Source organism: Nomascus leucogenys, chromosome 17, assembly GCF_006542625.1.
Source record: "Nomascus leucogenys isolate Asia chromosome 17, Asia_NLE_v1, whole genome shotgun sequence".
Classification (NCBI taxonomy): Eukaryota; Metazoa; Chordata; class Mammalia; order Primates; family Hylobatidae; genus Nomascus; species Nomascus leucogenys.
The window spans coordinates 46225382-46234137 of record NC_044397.1 but is presented as its reverse complement, the minus strand read 5'-3'; the positions used below and the strand labels follow the sequence as shown (position 1 = coordinate 46234137).

Here is an 8756-nt window from a genome sequence, read left to right as displayed (position 1 = left end):
TTTTTTTTTTTTTTTCATCCGGAAACCGCGGTTGCCGGAGCCCGAGCTGAAGCGGCGGCGGGAGCCCGGTTGGCGTCTGGTCCTCGCGTCGGCCTCGCGGAGCCGGACGCTGCCCCCGGCGCGGAGAGAAGATGGTGCCGAGCGGCCCCGGGCCCGCCACGCGCCGCCACGAGTGAGCCCAGCGCGGCCGCGGGCGTCCGCCGAGCAGCTGGCCCAGCTGGGCCCGGGGCGCGCATCTGCCTGCCGGGGCGGGGTGAGCCAGGGCTGGAGGGCGGGCTGGGGTCGGGCCCAGTCGGGGCTGCCCGCGGGGCCGGGAGCGGGGAGCGTGCTGGTTGGGAGCGGCTCCTCCGCCGGCTTCTTTTACCGCTTCTCGGGTTGCAGACCCCGCCCCAACTGCTGGCGGGGGTCGCCCAGCATCGGCCGACCTCGGCCTGGTTCCCCCACACTGGGGTTTGCCCACTCGCGTCCCCCGAGCCAGGGTTCCCTGCCGGCCTTGGAGATGGCGGGACTTCCCACGTCTGGAGCCGAGGCCTGGATAATTCGGATTTGGCACGGGAAACATTTTGGTCGTTTGCCATTTTTCGACTTTGGGGAGTGTTTGTGTTTCTTCTCCGTTTGGCAGTGAAACACATCTCAGAAAGGTGGGAGGGAGAGACTCACGTACGTGCACAAAGTTAAATGGCATAGTGGTGTTCCCTGGGTCAAGCTTGGTAAATATCCAGAATAGGGTGGATTCTTCATGTTTTTAATAAAATGAGGAGTGATCGCAAGGTAATCTAGAGGCATGTAGTTTCATTTCCCTTGATGGGGACCATCAGAAATAAAACCAGGCCTGTTGTGCTGTTTTGAGTCGTCTGAACGCCGTACCCATTGGAGAGCTGGTGAGGAGGCCTTTGTGGAAGAATCTGATGTCTGAGTTTAATTCTCAACTAGCAGGTGACAGCTCTCACTGGCTGATGAATGGTGAGCTTCTCTGAAGCCTGCTTGGTAAGGATTGTGGCTTCCCCCTGAACTGCTTCTTTTCTGCCTCAAAGGTGAGCTGCTATGGGAGGGAATGGGAAGAAAAACTCCGAGACTGCTGATGAATATGTGATAAAGCACCGTCAGCTTGGGTCAGCTTAGGGTCTCAGCATGTGTATCTCATTTGTAGATGAGTGTTCCATCAGCGCTTGACCGATAAGGGTGTCCACCTACTTCCTCTTTTCATCTAGGGATTCTGACAGGAATAGACCTGTCGCGCACCTAAGGTATACTTAGGTGTGCATTGACCCTAAGTGCATTTACTCTCTAGGATTAAGGATTTGGAGTTTCAACTTGTGGTGAAGATTCTGGGAGAATTCCTGTGGCCTGAATCAGGTGGATTGGAATCACTGCTAGTACTGAAGTCTCAATACTAAAATCACCAAACGCTGGTTAACTGGCACCTTCTCCGTTTAGGCTCTAGCTGCATCTGTTGCAAGGAGGAAAGGTAGAGCTAAGTGTATATATATATATTTGAGACAGAGTCTCGCTCTTGTTGCCCAGGCTGGAGTGCAGTGGCGCGATCTCTGCTCACTGCAACCTCTGCCTCCCAGGTCCAAGCAATCCTCCTGCCTCAGCCATCCTAGTAGCTGGGATTAGAGGTGCTCGCCACCATGCCCAGCTAATTTTTGTATTTTTAGTAGAGACAGGGTTTCACCATGTTGGCCAGGCTGGTCTTGAACTCCTGACCTCAGGTGATCCATCCTCCTCGGCCTCCCAAAGTGCTGGGATTACAGGCGTGAACCACCGCACCCGGCCTAAGTGCAAATATATTAATAGTTTCTGCCTGTAAGGAACGTACTTAGAGGAAGCAATAGGCTAGAAAATGTGGCAGGACTGAATTGCCATAGTGGTATACCAACTGTTCGGGATTTTGTTACGGTTAGGATCAGAAACTTTTTTTTTTTTTTTTCTTGAGGCAGAGTCTTGCTCTGTTGCCCAGGCTGGAGTGCAGTGGCGCAAAGTTAGCTCACTGCAATCTCTGCCTTTCAGGTTCAAGCGATTTTTCTGCCTCAGCCGCCTGAGTAGCTGGGATTACAGTCGCCCGCCACCACGCCTGGCTAATTTTTTGTATTTTTGGTAGAGACGAGGTTTCACATTGTTGGCCAGGCTGGTCTTGAACTCCTGACCTCAGGTGATCTGCCCACCTTGGCCTCCCAAAGTGCTGGGATTATAGGTGTGAGCCACCTCGCTCGGCCCGAAACTCGTGAAGTAACCTTTGAGGTGGACCTAGAAAGATCAGGAGAATTTGGGCCATTCAGAATTAACTGGGAAATGAAAAAACTAGGGCCAGTTGGTGGACAAGCACCCAGGCTAGGTAGCTGGACAATCAGTGCCTAGAAATATTGGCAGAGGCAGCTAGTTAAGGGTTAAATGCTTTTCTAAGAAAGATAAGCATAAGCTACCCAGTCTAGCTTCTGGTAGATTTCTGGGTTTTGTTTTTGTTTTTGTTTTCTTTGAGATGGAATCTTGCTCTGTTGCCCAGGTTGGAGTGCAGTGACGCAGTCGGCAACCTCCGCCTTCTGGGTTCAACAGATTCTTCAGCCTCCTGAGTAGCTGGGACTACAGGTGCATGCCGCCACACTCAGCTAATTTTTGTATTTTTAATGGAGACAGGGTTTCACCATGTTGGCCAGGCTGGTCTCAAACCCTTGACCTCAAGTGATCCGCCTGCCTCAGCCTCCCAAAGTGCTGGGATTACAGGCTTGAGCCACCAGGCCCGGCCTTTGGTTTCTAAAGAATTGTTTTCATTTAATGGGTTTGTCATGTTCTTTAAGAGGCCGGTAGCATGAAACAATGCTTAACTTATTAAGGACAATGAAAAAGATGCTAATTGTCATTCCTGTCTGGTATTGACAATCAGAAAATTAAATTTGATGTCTGTGAGTTGTTTCAGTGCCTGTGTTTAGTTTGTAGGAGCACAGCTCTAGTCTGGTCTCTGCAGCTCTGGCTACAGCCAAAGGATAAATGGCAAGCCCTTCAGTCCTCTCCAGAGGGTTTTTAGTGACATCTGGTCCACGTCACAGAGATGGTGTGTTTCCCTTGCCCAGTACTGAAGAACCTTTGAAGCCATTCACACAGGATGCCATGTAATTGCTCTAGATTATATGACTGATCTCAGGACCTCACTGGCCTCAGTCTTAGCCTTTATTTTATTTTATATATATTTTTTGAGACGGAGTCTCGCGCTGTCGTCCAGGTTGGAGTGCAGTGGCGCGATCTCAGCTCACTGCAACCTCCGCCTTCCGGGTTTAAGCGATTCTCCTGCCTCAGCCTCTTGAGTAGCTGGGATTACAGATGCCCGCCACCATGCCTGGCTAATTTTTCTATTTTTAGTAGAGACAGGGTTTCACCATGTTGGTCAGGCTGGTCTCAAACTCCTGACCTCAGGTGGTCCACCCACCACGGCCTCCCAAAGTGCTGGGATTACAGGCATGAGCCACCACACCTGGCCTTATTTTTATTTGTTTATTTATTTGAGATGGAGTCTCGCCTTGTTGTCTGGGCTGGAGTGTAGTGGCATGATCTCGGTCACTGCAACCTTTGCCACCCAGGTTCAAACGATTCTCCTGCCTCAGCCTCCCTTGTAGCTGGGACTACAGGCATGCACCACCACGCCTGGCTAATTTTTTTGTGTTTTAGAAGAGATGGAGTTTCGCCATGTTAATCAGGCTGGTCTTGAACTCCTGACCTTGTGATCTGCCTGCCTTGGCCTCTCAAAGTGCTGGGATTACAAGCGTGAGCCAACAGGCCCGGCCTTATTTTTTAATTAAAAAAAATAATTATTACGGGACAGTTTTGCTCTGTTGTCCTGGCTGGAGTGCCGTGGGTGATCATGGCTCACTGCACCCTCCTCCTCCTGGGCTCAAGTGGTACTCCTGCCTCAGTCTCCTGAGTGGCTGGGAGCACAGGTGTACACCACCACACCTGGCTAATTTTTTGATTTTTTGTAGAGGCAAGGTCTCACTTGGTTACTCAGGCTGGTCTCAAACTCCTGGGCACAAGTGATCCTCCCGTCTCGGCCTCCCAAAGTGCTAGGATTAAAGGTGTGAGCCACCCAAAAATAACTGTATTAACTATATTTACCACACTGTGCAATATAACTCAAAAAAGAAAAAATATGTTCCTTTTCTCTAACGGACTTCGTACCCTTTGACCATCATCTCCCTGTTCCCCACCCCCTGCTTCTGTAACTATAGTTCTGCTCTCTGCTGCAATGAGTTCCATTGTCTTCTAGATTCCACATATAAGTGGAATCCTATATTGTGCTTCTGTGCCTGGCTTATTTCTCTTAGTATAACATTTGCTTCTGTCCATGTTGTGGCAAATAGTGCTGCAGTGAACAGACATCTCTTTGACAATCTGATTTCAATTTGGGGGTAGTATATATTCAGCAGTGGGATTGCTGGATCATAAAGTAATTCTATTTGTAGTTTTTTCTTTTTTCTTTTTTCTTTTTTTTGGAGACAGAGTCTCGCTCTGTTGCCCAGGTTCAAGCGATTCTCCTGCCTCAACCTCCCGAGTAGCTGAGATGACAGGTGCACGCCACCACGCCCGGCTAATTTTTTGTATTTTTAGTAGAGACAGGGTTTCACCATGTTGGTCAAGCTGGTCTTGAACTCCTGACCTCATGATCCACCCGCCTCAGCCTCCCAAAGTGCTGGGATTGCAGACGTGAGCCACCACGCCCGGCCTATTTTTAGTTTTTAAAGGAATTTCTGTGCTGTTTTCCATCATGGCTGTACTAATTTACATTCCCACAGTGCATGACGGCTCCCTTAGCTCCACATTCTCACCAGCATTTGTCTTTCTTTGATAAAAGTCATTCTGACAGGCGCGAGATGATATCTCATTGTGATTTTAATTTGCATTTCTCTAGTGATTGTGATATGTTGGCCAACTATATCTGTTGGCCGTTTGTCGGTCTCTTGAGAAACTCTGTTTGTGTCCCTTGCCCATTTTTTAATCCCTAGGGATTTGGAGAAGCTACTTGCAAACCATACATCTGAGAAGGGGTTAATATCCAAAATATATACAAAACCCAAACAACTCAGTAGCAAGAAAACAAAAAATCCAATTGAAAAATGGGCAGCCAGGCATGGTGGCTCACGCCTGTAATGCCAGCACTTTGGGAGGTCAAGGCTGGTGGATTGCTTGAGGTCAGGAGTTCGAGACTAGCCTGGCCAACATGGTGAAACCCTGTCTCTACTAAAAGTACAAGAATTAGCTGGGCGTGGCGACACATGCTTGTAAGCATGCTTACAAGCTACTTCAGCTACTCAGGAGGCTGAAGCAGGAGAATCACTTGAACCTGGGATGTGGAGGTTGCGGTGAGCTGGGATTGCTCCGCTGCACTCCAGCCTGGACGACAGAGCAAGACTCCGTCTGAAACAAAACAAAAAAAAAGAAAAGAAAGAAAAATGGACAAAGAACCTTGGCCTTTCTTTAAAATGAAAAAACAGAAAGGAGGAATGATAGAGGTTTTAGCAAATTGAATTTTCATTTAGATTGATTTCGAACATGGAAATCCTTAAGTTAACTTTCTCATGTACGAATCAAATACATTTGACAAGAGGTCTGTAGTATTTTTTCTGCGTATGATTACATACCTGAGTGTGATCCTGGGGAGTACATGACACAGCCTTCGAAGCACTGCCATTTGGACATTTATGCTGTTTGGTTACAAGTGCTGTTTTTCAAACATGTCCCAGTCTTACACACTGAGTTTGGTTACAGAAAGGTTTCATACTGAACCGTTAGCTTTTGTTTGATCTTGGTATCCCTTAAGACTTGTTTTCTTAAAAATTGATTAAGCCCCAGATTATTAAATTTTAATACGGGAGTACTTTTAATTTTGGTGTTTAAGATGGTCGGCAATTATTTAAAAAACTAAAGAACAAAGATAAATTATTTTCCATCTTGAGACTGTAGTGAATTTTTTTAAGAAGCGGGGGGAATGTTGAACGTTACCATGGTTTTATATCATGATTTTGAAAATGGAACGTTGCATTCATTAACCGTAGTGAGGAGAAATAAACGGGAAGTCTGAGTTTTGGAAGAAGTCTGGTTCCAGATATGTAATTATGTCAGCCTACGTTCCTTTCCTTTTGTCTTTATGAGACTACTGATGTTGCCTAAACTATACGTTTAGCAACTAAAACTATGCTTTTTCTTGTAATTTCTCATTTGATCTTTTTTTTTTTTTTTTTTTTTTTTTTTTTTTTTTTTTTTTTTTTGAGACAAGGTCTCTCCCTGTCACCGAGGCTGGAGTGCAGTGGCGTGACCATGGCCATGGCTCACAGTAGCCTTGAACTCTTGGACTCAACTGATCCTCCTGCCTTGCCCTCCCAATTAGCTGGGACTATAGGTGAAACCATGCCCAGCTAATTTTTTTTAATTTGGGTTTTTGTTTTTTTTTTTTTTAGGGATGGGGTCTCACTGTGTTGTCCAGGCTGGTCTCGAACTCCTGTGCTCAAGTGATCCTCCAACCTTGGCCTCCCAAAGTGTTGGGATTACAGACATGAACCACCACGCCCAGTCTCTCTTTGGTTCCTTTTAAACATGAGTTATTGTGAAAGTCTCTTCTGCACTGTGAATTGTTTCACATTAAGAAACAAGACACCATTGGCAGAAGACTGTGCTAGTCTTTGCTTCATACTTTTAACTGATGAATGAGTGCTGAGATGGGAGGTACCCTGCTAAAGGAATGGAAAATAGGCTGAGCACGGTAGCTCATGCCTGTAATCCCAGCACTTTGGGAAGCCATGGCAGGTGGATTACCTGAGGTCGGGAATTCAAGACCAGTCTGACCAACATGGTGAAACCCTGTCTCTACTAAAAATACAAAAATTAGCCAGGCCTGCTGGTGGGCGCCTGTAATCCCAGCTACTCAGGAGGCTGAAGCAGGAGAATCACTTGAACCCAGGAAGCAGAAGTTGCAGTGAGCTGAGATTGCGCCATTGCACTCCAGCCTGGGTGACGAGAGTGAAACTCAGTCTTGAAAAAAAAAAAAAAGGAAACTAAGTTAAACATTTTAAACTTCAAAAAAGTTCATCTCTTAATTGTGCCTTTGTTAAAATCAATGACTAAAATACACTTTGTATATCTATGGCATGTGAGATTGTTTTTTTTTTTTTCACTCACTTTGGCATTTGACTTGAATCTGTCTTACCAACCTTGGCATTGAGATGGATGGCATGGCTTTTGGGGTCAGATGAATTAAGTCAGAATCCATTTCTGCCATTTATTTGCAGCGTGACCTAGTACAAATAACTTAAGCTCATTTGCTTCAGTTTTCTCATCTGTAAAGTGGGAATAGTAGTATCTACCTAGAAGTGTTGCAAGGATTAAAAAATATGTTATGTGAAGCGCTTGGCATGGTGCCTGAGAATGGCATGTTCTAAGTGGTAGCTGTTAAGAATTCTCTCTTCTCACTCCTTCGTCCTTGTCGCCTAGTTTTTGCCTCTATCACCCTAGTGAAAGGGGTTTTGCTTACATCACTATTGATGTCTTGATTGCAAAATTATATGGATGCTTTTCTGCCTTTTCTCATTTGATAGGATTGACTCTTCAAAAAAAAATTTTTTTTTCCTTTTTATTTTCATTTTTTGAGATAGGGTTTAACTCTGTCTCCCAGGCTAGAGTGCAGTGGTGCCATCACAGCTCACTGCAGCCTCAAACTCCTGGATTCAGGTGATCCCTCCACCTCAGCCTCCCAAGTAGCTGGGACTACAGGTGTGCACCACCACACCCAGCTGAATTTTGTATTCTTTGTAGACACGGGGTCTTCTTGTGTTTCCCAGGCTGGTCTCCAACTCCTGGGCTCAAGTGATCGGCTGGCCTCAGCCTCCCAGAGTGCTAGAATTACAGGCAGGAGCCATTGTGCCCTGCCAGATTGACTTCTTTATGCAAACCTGTATCATTTATTGGACCGAAGTAGAACTTAATGGTTAATGCATGGGCTCTGGAGGCCAACTGGATTTGAATCCAGGTTCACTTCGCGTGTGATCATGGGCACATTAGCTGACTTCTATATGCCTTATTTTCCCTATCTGTAAAATAGAGATGTTTTAGGGATCATACGTAATAGGTGCAAAACTCAGAGCAGTGCCTCTCTCAAAAAGTAGGCAATGACAGTAGACGTTATTATTGTTAAGCACCTTCCTGGTGTCAGGCACTGTCCAAGGTAGGAGGAATGCAGAAACAATATCATGGAAATGAGAGACAAATTTTTTTTTTTTTTTTTTTTTTTTTTTGAGACAGACTCTTGCTTTGGTGCCCAGGCTGGAGTTCAGTGGCTTAATCTTGGCTCACTGCAACCTCCGCCTCCTGGGTTCAAGCGATTCTCCTGTCTCAGCCTCCTGAGTAGCTGGGATCATAGGCGTGCACCGCCACCACGCCCAGCTAATTTTTGTATTTTTATTAGAGATGGGGTTTCAGCATGTTGGCCAGGATGCTCTCAAACTCCTGGCCTCAGGTGATCCACCCGCCTTGGCCTCCCAGAGTGCTGGAATTATATCTGTGAGCACCCGGCTCAGACAACAATTTAATTTGGCTGAGGGAGGCAGTGTCAGTGCGGATGGAGTGAGAGCTGCCTTTGAGAGACACTTCAAATGTGGAAACGATAGGACTTGGTAACTGGTTGTAGGAGAGCCAGAGTGTCAAGGATGACTGGCAGGAGCCGGGCGCAGTGGCTCACGTCTGTAATCCCAGCATTTGGGAGGCTGACACGGGAG

The 8756-nt window shown here is 46.6% G+C and overlaps 1 protein-coding gene across 5 annotated transcripts in view; it reads left to right on the top strand.

Moving 5' to 3' along the window:
- Positions 1-13: 13 nt before the first annotated feature.
- Positions 14-8756, top strand: part of TMEM248 (transmembrane protein 248) — a 35873-nt gene continuing 27130 nt past the window's right edge. The window contains exons 1-2 of one of the 5 annotated variants that reach the window (XM_030796133.1): positions 723-987; positions 2931-3110. The gene's annotated coding sequence lies outside the window, so the exon portion shown is untranslated. The other 4 variants (XM_030796131.1, XM_003276055.4, XM_030796134.1 and 1 more) reach the window with 4 other exon arrangements.